Raw genomic sequence first — 14,383 nt, forward strand, 5'->3', positions numbered from 1 at the left:
AAAGCCTACCTACAAATTTGCATGTACATGTAGTTCAGTGAAATGATGCTGATTAAGAAAATAATTAATTAGATTATATTTGGATATGTGCCCATTAGAGGTGCGCTACCTTAAAGCACCTTATCTTTTACACTTGAATTCAAGGACGAGTTCATATAAATGTAAAAAAAGTGCATTTAAATTGCTAAACATATACAGAAAAGTTAGTTTCAAGCTACATGCTTCTAAATTAATATGTAATTAAACAGGTATAACTGCAGGGCTTTTTTCAACTGATTTTAACGCCGTTATTCGGTACTAGTCCCGATGGTAAAACATACCTTTTTTTCAAAATCAATTACAAACAATCTGAATAGACAATTTCAGTTTTTGAAGTTTAGAAATGATGAGATTTTTAGTGTAGAAAAAGGACTGGTAGGTTGAAATAACCATTTTACCAATTGGTTTTCATGTATATCATTCTATTTTCAAAGATTTACCAAGAAATTCATTATTTCTATTCATTATTCTAATACACTTATGTACTATTTTCCCATTTTGGGCTAATGTGACGCTTGAATTCCCAATTTCAAGGGTAAAGGTCATGTTCGCAAAGTTGTGAAAAAAGCCCTGACATGAAAAACTCACCATCTGAGATTTTTATTCCATCAGCTTATGGAAATGGCCCACATGAAAAAGGGGGCATTTACTAATCACCAATATTGCACATAAATAGGTTTTTTACAGTGAAATGTCCCAATAGCTTAGTATCTAACATTTGCATGGATTGCAAACATTCAAAATCATAAGATACCACTGTCAACATGCAAGACCCAACGGTAACTGCAATTCTGACCTATCAACCGCTGAAGGGCACCCCGCAGCCACAATTGGTGCTTGAAACAAGTAAAATCACTTTTAACTTACGAAAAATAATGCCTGTGATGTTGAGGCCCTCAAACTTTATTTTCCCCTTAAGGCCCTTGAAATTGTGTTGCTTGGCTAGGCTGTTGTCAATCAAGATTCTCATGGTACGACCAACCGTGTCCTGTACATCTCGGCCACCAAGCTCAGCAATACATTTCACCTACAAAAATTGAAGTGTAATGACACTATTTTCAAGTCAGAAGTTAGAAGTACAACAGTTCATGTATAAATAAACCCTGTTTTGTCAAATTAGTGTGCATTTCAATCATATTTATTCTCATTTCAGTGATATACTATATTTTTATCTATATTATTACTATTCAATCAGGGATGCACGTTATCTGGATACATGTAGATAAAAAACTTAAACAAAACATTATGATATACAGATATCACTTACAGATATACTATCAACAGATAAAGACGTTGTTTCATCATCCAATGTCTCCAGTGCCTCCAGGTCATCCACAGTCTTCAAGGGGAAGACGATTTCCATCTGGAAGCTCAATGGGCACAGCCGCCTCTACCCCACCTAAGCCCTGGGCCATTAGGAATTTTAGAAGTCTGTTGTTAGATTTCAGATTGTCATTCATTGAATCCAACAATGTTAAATTTCTTGTGGCACGTGCTGTAAAACAAAGATAATTCATTATTCATTTAAGAATAAAATTGAAATATGTTTATATCAATTAAAAACAAATTTATAAAACTAATAGTTGGTTCATATAAAAAATTCAGTTGCATAATACCTAGATCACAAGTCAAGTAGATGAATGAGAAAACAATTAACTTACAATTACCTGATCAACTAACCAGGCATTAATAAAGCATAAATCTTTATATCTGTTTTGGTAAATCATTCAAAATTGTTCCTCTGATTATGTGCCAGAAGGTATGGTGAAGGTTGGAATTGGTAATTGGGATTTTGTAAGGACAGAACTGGTTAAATATTGTTTTGTAGAATAAGTTAGCTGGTGTAAACATACCATCCACAATTTACGAAATTCATTTGTTTGCCGGGCTGTATCTTGTAAATTCTGATTAATGAAACACATGTATACTAAAATACCGTCATACGCACTATTTCCAGCGTCATTGAGGTTCTACGAAGCTTTGATGTTAGGTTTCTACATCAGAAATGTGTTGCTGCATGGTATATAGACTATTTAGTTTAAGTAATTTTGTGAATTTAAGATATAAAAAACGTGTAAGTATATATGTTATTTATTTAACAAATCAATAACACGAACACTTAAGTAACTATAATTAAGACCGTCGTGAATATGAAAAGTAGCACTATCATTTTGTTATATCCCTTGTCATGCATAAAGCAGATGTTCAAATAAACAAAGACAGATCCATCTCGACCGAAGCGCTCAATCTTCGCCTTTCTAGTTACTCTGTCATACAAATGCAGGTCTTCTTCGTTCACATTTGATAAAAACTGACACATTACATTTGTAACTCGTCCACTGAGAAACCGGAAATAGCGCAATGAGTAGCACGACTTTGGTCATTTATCGTCACGCGGTAACTCGGAAGCCTCTCGTTTTAAGACTTATTCCCAGCTAATCGGAGATCCTTTTCCGTAGTAGACTTGGTCATGTATGGCCGACGCTTCCAGTCCAGATCGACATACGCTTTATATTGTACGCTACTGAAAGTGTTCAGACCACTGTCTACCGATTCTGCATGATAGCCATCCAAAGGTTTCTGCTCAACGGGTCTGCGCAGATCCCCTTCGGATCGGCTCTTAAACGCAAGATGTCGAAATCCGGTTTTGAAATTAACGTGCACTTTAAGAACTCCGCTCGGAGAGGTGCGTTTAGGCGTGGAACATTTCAGACCGGAAGAAGAATCTTTGTACTGGCTCCAACAATTCCATACGCTCATTATCTTGTCCTCGTCCACTGTCAGTCGACTTTCTTCTTCTGTGGAGTCCAGTGAGGATGTAGACATATATCCAGATGTGTCGCTTTCGTTTCTGCCGGAAGTGGCAAATGTAGACGAACTGAAAGAATACCGCATTCTTGACGTTTCTGTCATACAGGAGACGTTTCCATCAGTCTTTGTGGTTGATAGTTGTAAAGCATACATCTACAAACAATAATGATAAACTATTTTAAATAAAAATCAGAGTAAAATACATCTAATTTTCATTGCACAGTTATCGATAAAATAATACTGAAATTAACAATTCCGCTAAAAAATGTGTGTGTGTCTCGAGGCCCTTTAGATAAACATGTAAATAATCGCGTTTATAAACTTACTTTTGTTTTATTTATTGCATCAGTCGCATTTGATTTCTTTGATAAAATGTCGGTGAAAGAGGCATATGTAATGAGTGCTGCAACTTGATAGAATGACGAATTACTTCTTCTTCTTCATTATTTTTTATCGAGTGCACCGGGATCGTCTCCCATATGACCATCGCCCTCAGAAAGACGTGTTAGTTGGTTACGGGGAATAGTGCAAGATACAGGAGACACCCCGTTTCAGAAGTGACCCTGGGTCTTTTAGTGCCTGGTGTATAGCACCTAGTACACTGCACCTCGGTTTAACGTCTCATGCGAAAGACGAGTTAGTAGGTTAGGTGCAGCGGGGGATCGAACCAGCGATCTCTGGATTGTGAAGCCAGTGTGTTACCACTAGACCACGGATCCGCGGTCTAGTGGTAACCCTTCCTGTTTCAGTATACAATTGTTCATTTAAGTATGTATAGAAGTCGGCTATTTATTTAAGTATTTAATATCTTGAATGTCTAAATGTATGTCTAAGTGTGAGATTTTGTGGTGTCTTTCTAATACATTATCATGAACTTATAACGAGAAGGGTTTGTTTTACATGCATTCCCGCAGTAGAAAAACAATTTCCAATTTAGAATTTCCTGCTTCCAAACGTTAGATGTTATAATGGTAGTTACAAATTGTCATTAAAAATTACATATACGGGTACTTATAATCAATATTTATATGGTTTCGCTTGAAATTATATTAATAACTATATACGGGCCGAATATCATAGATGCTAGAGCACTGGGCTACAAATCCGAGAAACGCGGGTTACATAACCTGTGTACGGATTGTTCAAGAACTACTTTCTACGCCATTCAAGTAGGCAAGTTGTCTGTTTCTGGCACAAGTATTGACTCTGGTGTATTCTGAAATTTTCATTCGACAAAATTGGAGTACAAATACATTTTTATTGGTTTACTCACTTGTTATATAGTCGGCGGAACGGGGAAGAAACTGTTTTATATTGGTACTTTCTTATTAAAGTTCCGTATTTGTTAAATTAGTGTTGAAGAACATTAGGTAGTAAATTGTTAATTGAAAGATACACGCGTGGATTAAGTTCATACCTGTATAATTTGCTAGAAAATCCCTTATTGTGTTATTTTGATAAGAGGAGAGAATATCAGATCCCCAAAATACATGATATTCTGTGACTTTCTAATGTTGCAACTAAAGTTGCTATGCAGGTAAATAAGAAGCGGTGTGTGTATATCGTTTAAAGGGGCCAAGAAAATTAAGTAAAGGTGCAACAGGTTAACCAGAGTACCGACAGACGCACTTTTTTCAGTGTCATTGAGGTTCTACGAAGCTTGTATGTCAGGTTTCTACTTCACAAATGTGTTGCTGAATGGTAGATACATAACTATTTAGTTTTAGTAATTTTATAAATTTAAACAATGAAAAAACAACGGGTAGGTGCATCTGTTTTTTATACAACAAATCAATAACATGAACACAAACGAAACTATTATTAAGACCTTCGTGAATATGAAAAGTAGCACAATCATTTTATTATATCCCATGTCATGCACAAAGCAGATGTAAAAATGATACTGCTTAAACAAAGACAGATCTATCTCGACCGAAGCGCTCAATCTTCGCCTTTCTAATAACTCTGTCGTAAAACCGCAGGTCTTCTTGGTTCACATTAGATAAAAACTCACTCATGAACTCGTCCACTGAAAAACCGGAAATAGCACCATAAGAAGCACGACTTTGATCATTGATAGTCACGCGGTATCTCGGAAGCCTTTCGTGTTTAGAATTATTCCCAGCTAATCGGAGATCCTTTTCCGTAGTAGACTTGGTCATGTATGGCCGACGCTTCCAGTCCTGACTTACATACGCTTTACATTGTACGCTACTTAAATTGTTCAGACCACTGTCTACCGATTTTGTATGATAGTCATCCAAAGATTTCTGCACAACGGGTCTGTGCAGATCCCCTTCGGATCGGCTCTTATACGCAAGATGTCGACTTCCGGTTTTTAAGTTAACGCGTACTTTAAGAACTCCGCTCGGAGAGGTGCGTTTAGGCGTGGAACATTTCAGACCGGAAGAAAAATCTTTGTACTGGCTCCAACAATTCCATACGCTCATTATCTTGTCCTCGTTCACTGCCAGTCGACTTTCTTCTTCTGTGGAGTCCAGTGAGGATGTAGACAGATATCCGGAGGTGTCGCTTTCGTAACGGCCGTAAGTGGCGAATGTAGACGAATTGGAAGGATACCGCATTCTTGACGTTTCTGTCATACAGAAGACGTTGCCATCAGACTTTGTGGTTGACAGTTGTGAAGCATACATCTACAAACAAAAGAGTAAAACTAATTAAAATACACATCAGAGTAAAATTTTACTTTTCATTTCACAGTTATCGATAAAATAATACTGAAATTAACAATACCGATAAAATATGTATGTGTGTGTCTCGGTGCCCTTTAGATAAACATGTAAATACTCGTGTTTATAAGCTTACCTTTGTTTTATTTATTGTATCAGTCGTATTTGATTTCTTTGATAAAATGTCGGTGAAAGAGGCTTATGTTGTGAGTGCTGCAACTTTGACAGAATGACGAATTAACTGAGTGTTTGGTTATTTGTACCAACGTTTCCGTTGACTTGAGTATGTGTGAATTGTTGGCATTCAATTAAAGCGTCAATATCCGAGTGTGATTGCATGTTGTTAGCTACTCCGGTATCGATGACATGTCTAATTGGCAATAGACTATTAAAGTGATTGGTGATTATTTCGTATTACCGGTAAGTCGATAAGTATAATCATACTGGTGAAAAGGTAATTTTAATTATTGTGTTTATAAGTAGAAAAGACAAAAAGACAGACTTACGGACATACGGACATTCGTTGTTTTTTTTGCAAGTTTAAATAATTGGTTCTACATGCGCATATTTGCGATCTAATGGATGTAAAAAGGATGCACAGCCTTATCAGAACGGAACAAGTATTGTATGCACTTAAGCATTTTACAGCTTATCGTGAACAATATATAACATTCATACATGCGTGAAAAAATATAGCAATAAAGATAATAATAAATAATTCGTGAGAGTGTTGTGTGTTTATATACACACTGAATTGAGTATTTATACTCAACTATACATTAACAAAAAAAACAGTGGAAACAGTAAAAAAAATCACTTTCATTTCATAATCATTTCATAATACACTTAAAAAATTAACAAAAATTAGCGTCAACAGATAAAAACACAGTACATTCATTTCATATTAAACGGTAAATAAATAACACTAATAAACGTTGAGTTAAACAAAAATAAAAGTATTTCTTTTATTAAAGCATGTAATACAGTAAATTGCTAACTTCCGAAGGGTACCTTTATTATTACCTTTACCTTAATTATCAGGGACGACACATTGCACTTTTATAGTATTTTCGTTTAAAGGAAGTCACTTCTAAGCGCAAATCCAGTTAAGGCGGAGAGTGACGTCCCTGATTAGCCTGTGCGGACTTCATTAAGCCACGTTTACCAGGAGCAATGCTAATATTTATTCAACAGTTAAAGTCTTGCTATAAAGCTTTACAAACCACATTTAGGGTGGTTATATATTTGATATTTTTGTATAGAATTTGCATGCTGTATGTTTATTTGGTCATGACTAGTACTGTTCACATATATAATACATTGTTAAACTTGAAAGAGTTCCTGAAATAATTTGTTTAGTATGTGCATAACATATGTACTCGGGTTGCTACTGTCTTTACGTGTGTACTCAATTGAAATTAATTTAATTAATAATTTTGTGCTATTATTTTTTAATGTGTTCATATTATATAATAGTATCGCATTGCAGAGTTTATACCATAATGTTTACTATTCTGTGAGCAAACATGCAACACATGCCAAACAATTTAGTTCCCACAAGACTTAAGTCAATATGTTCTAAGTTGTTTTTCTTCTGATTAACCTAAAAAATTAAGTCATTATCTTGTTTATTATATATCTCGAAGAGATCAGAGGAGCTGGAAGCCAGTCACCAACACGTAGTGGACTGATCACCACTGCGGACTCACCACCCGGAGAGTGTAGCAGGATTAAAGGGTCAAAACACTTGTTGATGGATGGATCCTGGCTGATGATGTTGGTGACTGATGCAGTGACACCACTGTATTACACACATTTCTATGTCAGAGAAGATCTGATGGCTTCTAGGAAAGACTGGATGGCAACCGAGAATAGAACGGTGACACTGGAAAGACAGATGACCACCAGGAATAGACTGGGACGGGGCATAATGGGTTGGCACCCCAGAATGCAGCCTTCGTGAGAGGGCAACCCACATACAGCAGCTATAGACTCACTAACAGAAGAATACCCCCAGAGTCTTACGAGAGTAGGGGAGGATGAAAGACTCAACCGGACGGATAAACCAATAACGACACGGCTAGTTCAACCGACACTGACTGGAACACCGGCAGAAGTTAGATGTAAATGCGGGAAAATCTGTAAGAACCTCAGGGGTCTACGGATTCACCAGGCAAGATCGGCATGTGGTCAAAAGGCATCCCAGAAGCAGCGCACAAGTTTAATCCTTGGTGAGACGCAGGAGGACACTAGTCAGGAGGCTTCCCACAGAACTAGAGACCACTCTGCAGATGAGATGCCATCTGACAGCACATAGATTCCTGATGAATCCCAGATTGATCCTCTCATCGAGTTACTTCAAACCCAAGATGACCCTGAACCAGTAACAGAAGTACCGCATAAGACCCCACCAGCAACACCAGAGGAGGAAAAGAGACCAAGAATGGAGTGGCCAAAGACTTCGAATAAAAAGGCATAGACAGACTTTGATCACGAGCAAGATCTTATCCTGGAAGCAACTCTACAAGGGGCAGTTGAGAGAAAACTAGTGGCCATGACAAGCCTAATTTACACCGTTGGCAAAGAACGATATGGAGTCTATGTACCAAAACATTCCAAACCGTCAAGTCAACCCAACAGGAGAGAGAGGCAGATACAGGCCATTAGGCAAGAGCTTAAGAAACTGGGAAAGGCATATAGAAACACCAAAGACGAGGAGAAACTTGGATTGCAAGAGCTACGAGACTTACAGAGAAAGCAACTGAGGGAACTCAGAAAAGCAGAGACAGCAAGAAAGAACAGACGTAAGAGAGTACAACAAAAGACTGCATTTATAGCCAATCCAAACAAGTTCTCCAAAAAGTTGCTAGACAATGAGAAATCAGGCATCATCAACAGCTCAATGGAGGAGATACAGAACCACCTGGGGGATACACACTCTGACACCAGAAGAGATGACCCTTTGGGCCCATGTGCACACATCATGCCTGAACCAGCTCCAACTATAGCACTTGACAGTAAAGAACCCACACTGGCTGAGGTAAAAGATGTAGTGAAGAAAGCTAGAGCTGGCTCTGCCCCAGGACCTAATGGAATACCATATAAGTTTTACAAGATGTGCCCAAGACTGCTTCGTCGCCTTTGGCGCCTAATTAAGGTGGTATGGAGAAAAGGACAGGTACCGGGGTGCTGGCAGAAAGCAGAAGGTCTATTTGTTCTTAAGGAAACAAACTCGCACAACATAAGCCAGTTCAGGACAATATCGCTTTTAAATGTGGAAGGCAAGATCTTCTTTGCTGTTCTCGCTAGAAGACTGACAACATACCTTACTGCTAACTAATATGTGGATACTTCAATCCAAAAAGGAGGTGTATCTGGATTTTCTGGTTATATAGAGCACACAAACGCTTTTAGCCAGCTGATACGGGAAGCGAAAGTTAACCAACAGGATTTGACAGTAGTATTGCAAGACCTAGCCAATACATACGGCTCCATACCACACCAGCTGATATGGAGAGCGCTGGGTCACTATCACATACCAACACATGTACAGAACATTGTCCTTGGGTACCTAGACAACATCCAGCTGCGTTTCTCAGTGGGAGAGAAGGTAACAGAGTGGTAGAGGCTTGAGAAGGGAATCATTACTGGCTGCACCGTTTCCGTTGTCCTATTTGTCATGGGCATGAACCTAATCCTGAATGCTGCCAAGAAGGAAACCCGTGGACCAAAAACAGCGTCGGGGATCTACCTACCAAGCAACAGGAGCTTCATGGATGACTTGACTATAACAACCCAGACACATGTGCAGGCTAGATGGGTCCTCTCAGCTCTTGAGAGTACAACATCTTGGGCAAGAATGAAATTCAAGCCAAAGAAATCCAGAAGCCTTATCATCAAGAAAGGCCAGTCAACCAAGAAGTTCAACCTCCAGGTACAGGGAGAAGACATACCATCTATCATGGATAGTCCAATCAAGTGCCTGGGCAAGTGGTATGATGCCAGCCTCAATGATACAAATAATGTAAAGCGCATCAAAGGCCAGCTAAATGAAGGGTTGAAACAAATAGACAGGTCTTGGCTACCAGAAAAATTCAAGGCATGGTTGTTTCAACACGGACTTCTACATCGCATGATGTGGCCCCTTATGCTGTATGAGATAGCAAACTCAACGGTGGAAGGCCTAGAAAGAACCATAAGCAGGCATCTTCGAAGATGGTCAGGGGTACCACCAAGCTTAACAAACAGGTCTTTATGGAAGATCCAATCATTTACAACTCCTGCTATCATCATTAGTGGAGGAGTTCAAGGCATCAAAGGCACGGCTGGTGGTAACTCTGAAAGAATCCCGATATGATAAGATCAGGAAAGCTGGTATAGAGACAAGAACAGGGAGAAAGTGGTCAGCCAGCCAGGCAGTGACCCAGGCAGAAAGTAGACTTAGGCAGAAAGACATTGTTGGAACAACCACTAGTGGGCGCCAAGGTCTTGGAATCTCAACATGTCCTAGATGGAGCCAAGCAGCCAGCGGGGAAAAAAGAAAAATGGTAGTAGATGAAGTGCGGAAGATGGAAGAAGACGAGAGAAGATCTAGAGCAGTAGCCATGGGTTCCCAGGGAGCATGGACAAAATGGGACACCACACCAAGGACGATGACATGGGACCAGATCTGGAAGTATGAGCCTTTGCGAATCAGCTTCTTACTGCGGTCGGTATATGATCTGCTACCTTCACCAGCTAACCTACACAGATGGGGAATACAAGACAGTCCATCATGTCAACTGTGTAACAAAACTGGAAGCATGGGGCACATACTATCGTCATGCAGCACAGCACTCACGCAAGGCAGATATAGATGGCGCCATGACATAGTACTTCGAGATATGGCAGACATTCTTAAAAGACAGCGAATGAAGAAGAGAAAACAGCCACAGCCAAAAACCATCCACTTCGTTAAGGAAGGCCAGTCGGCACCTAAAGGCAAAAGAACAACATCTTCAGTACTTGACGAAGCTGACAATTGGAATATGGCTGTTGACCTACAGAAAACGCTTGTCTTTCCGGAGGTAGTACAAACCAATCTCAGACCGGACATTGTCATCTGGTCCAACACTGCAAAGCACCTGGTGATGATTGAATTGACAATCCCTTGGGAAACAAGGTGTGAAGACGCCTATGAAAAGGAGGAAAACCAGGTACTCTGATCTCATGGACCAATGCAGACAACAAGGATGGAGAAACTGGCTGTTCCCTGTTGAAATAGGAGCAAGGGGTTTCCCAGCCAATTCACTACGGAAGATGTTGGGCGCCATAGGACTAAATGGCCATGAAAGAAGGACTGCTGAGGGCAGACTAGAGCAATCAGCTGAAAGGGCATCCAGTTGGCTATGGTCTCGAAGAGATGAGAGGAGCTGGAAGCCAGTCACCAACACGTAGTGAACTGATCACCACTGCGGACCCACCACCCGGAGAGTGTACCAGGATTAAAGGGTCGAAACACTTGTTGATGGGTGGATCCTGGCTGATGATGTTGGTGACTGATGCAGTGACACCACTGTATTACACACACCCACACACACACACACACACATATATTTATATAACGGGATCTGCGCAGAATCGATAGACAGTGGTCTGAACACTTTCAGAAGCGTACAATGTATTGAGCATATGTCAGTCAGGTCTGGAAGCGTCGGCCATACCTGGCCACATCAACTACGAAAAAGGATCTCTGATTCGCTGGGAATAAGTCAAAACACGAGAGGCGTATATATATACATTGGTCATTTCAGAATTTACAGACAGTTGGCTATATATTTTGGTATTTAATATCTTTAATGTCTAAATGTGTGTGTAAGTGTGAGACTTTGTGGTGTCTTTCTAATACATTCTCATGAACTAATAACGAGAAGTGTCTGTTTTACATGCATTCCCGCAATACGAAAACAATTTCCAATTTCGTATATCCTGCTTCCGATTCTGCATGATAGCAATCCAAAGGTTTCTGCACAACAGGTCTGCGCAGATCTCCTTCGGATCGGCTCTTATGCGCAAGATGTCGACTTCCGGTTTTTAAGTTAACGCGCACTTTATGATCTCCGCCCGGAGAGGTGCGTTTAGGCGTAGAACCTTTCAGACCGGAAGAAGAATCTTTGTACTGGCTCCAACAATTCCATACGCTCATTATCTTGTCCTCGTTCACTGCCAGTCGACTTTCTTCTTCTGTGGAGTCCAGTGAGGATGTAGACAGATATCCGGATGTGTCGCTTTCGTAACGGCCGGAAGTGGCGAATGTAGACGAACCGGAAGAATACCGCATTGTTGACATTTCTGTCATACAGAAGACGTTTCCATCAGTCTTTGTGGTTGATAAATGTGAAGCATACGTTTACAAACAAAAGTGTAAAGCTAATTAAAAACACATCAGAGTAAAATACATCTAATTTACATTTCACAGTTATCGATAAATTAATACTGAAATTAACAATACCGATAAAAAAAAATTATGTGTCTGAAGGCCCTAAAGATAAACATGTAAATACTCGTGTTTATAAGCTTACCTTTGTTTTATTTATTGTATCAATCGTATTTGATTTCTTTGATAAAATGTCGGTGAAAGAGGCATATGTTATTAGCGCTGCAACTTTGACAGAATGACGAATTAACGGAGTGTTCGGTTATTTATACCAACGATTGCCGTTGACTTGAGTATGTGTGAATTGTTGGCATTCAATTAAAGCGTCAATATCAGAGTGTGATTGCATGTTGTTAGCTACTCCGGTATCGATGACATGTTTAATTGGCAATATACTATTAAAGTGATTGGTGATTATTTCGTATTACCGATAAGTAGTTAGTTAATATCAAACTTGTGAAAAGGTAATTCCTGAGAGTGTTGTGTGTTTATGAACACACTGAATTGAGTATTTATATTCAACTATATATTAACAAAACAAACAGTGGAAACAGCCAAGAACAAATCACATTCATTTCATAATCATTTCATAATACACTGAAAATGTTAACAAAAATTGGCGTCAACAGATAAAAGCACAGTACGCTCATTTCATATTTAACGGTAAATAAATAATAATAATAAACGTCGAGTTAAACAAAAATAAAATTATTTCTTTTCTTAAAGCATGTAATACAGAAAATTACTAACTTCCGAAGGGTACCTTTTTTATTACCTTTACCTTTATTATCAGGGACGACAATTTCCGCTTTAATCGTATTTTTGTATAAAGGAAGTCACTTCTAAGCGCAAATCCAGTAAAGGCGGAAAGAGACGTCCCTGATTAGCCTGTGCAGACTGTATTAAGCCCCGTATACCCGGACCAATGCTCATATTTATTCAACAGGTAAAGCGTTGCTATAAAGCTTTACAACAAATATCATGGGTGGATATATTTTGGATATTTGTATATGGACTTTGTATGGTGTATTTGTATTGGGTGATGACAAATACTGTTTGCATACATAATATATTGTTAAATTTGATAGAGTTCCTGAAATGATTTTTTATATGTGCATAGAAGATGCACTCGGGTTTCTACTGTCTTTAAAAGTGTACTCAAAGGAAATTAATTTAATTAATAAATATGTACGATTATTTTGTTGAATGTGTTCATAATTATATAATAGCATTGCATGACGGTGTTTAGATCATAACGTTTACTATTCTATGAGCAAACATGCAACGCATGCCAAATTTTTTTTCCCCACAATACTTCAGCCATTATTTTTTAAGTTGTTTTTCTCCGATTGACAAAAACCTTCATTATCTTCTTTATTTATTATGGGAACACAATTATTTGTAATGTGTAGCATGTTTACTCATAGAATAGCAAACTATATCATGTAAACTCTGCATCGTTTTTATCATTCCTGTTTAAGTATACAATAGTTCATTTCAGTATTTACAGACAGTCGGCTTTTTATTTTGGTATTTCATATCGTTAATGTCTAAATGTTGTGTAAGTGTGCGATTTTGTGGTGTCTTCTAATACATTATCATTAACTTATAACGAAAATGGTCTGTTTTACATGCATTCCCGCAATACAAAAACAATTTCCAATTTCGAATATTCCGATTCCACACGTTACATGTTCTAATGGCAGTTACTCATTGGCATTAAAGATTACATATGCGGATACTTATACTCTATATTTATCTGTATTAACTTCAAACTATTTTGAATACTTATATACGTGCTGCCGGCTTTCATAGTTATTAGAGCGCTGGACTACAAATCTGAAAATCGCGGGTTCGATCACCGGCCGGCTACATAACCTGTGTACGGATTGTTCAAGAAGTATTTTCTACGCCATTCAGTTACTCATTGTCATTAAATATTACAAATGCGGGTACATATACTCTATATTTATCTGTATTAACTTGCAACTATTTTGAATACTTAAATACGTGCTGCCGGCTATCTTAGTTATTAGAGCGATGGACTACAAATCCGAAAATCGCGGGTTCGATCACCGGGCCGGCTACGTTACCTGTGTACGGATTTTTCAATAAATTCTTTCTACGCCAGTCAAGAACTTGAAGAATGGCAGTTTTCAGTTTCAGGCACAAGTATTTGCACTTTGAAGAGATAAACAAGCTTTTCCAGGAATAGTGTGAGTTGCTAATCTGACCGCCGTGAAAAAACTGAAATACTGTTGAAAACGGCGAACAATCCAACTAAATAAATTAATTAGTATACATCCCTGTCTTATTTTTTACGGGAACGTATTACATCCTGGGTGTGTCTAACTAGCCCAGTGTCTAGTACACGGTAGGGTGACCCGTATTCATGACCACTCCTTATGGATGTGAGTTGTCTTCATGC

The sequence above is a fragment of the Dreissena polymorpha genome, chromosome 16, assembly GCF_020536995.1.
Source record: "Dreissena polymorpha isolate Duluth1 chromosome 16, UMN_Dpol_1.0, whole genome shotgun sequence".
In the NCBI taxonomy this organism is placed as follows: Eukaryota; Metazoa; Mollusca; class Bivalvia; order Myida; family Dreissenidae; genus Dreissena; species Dreissena polymorpha.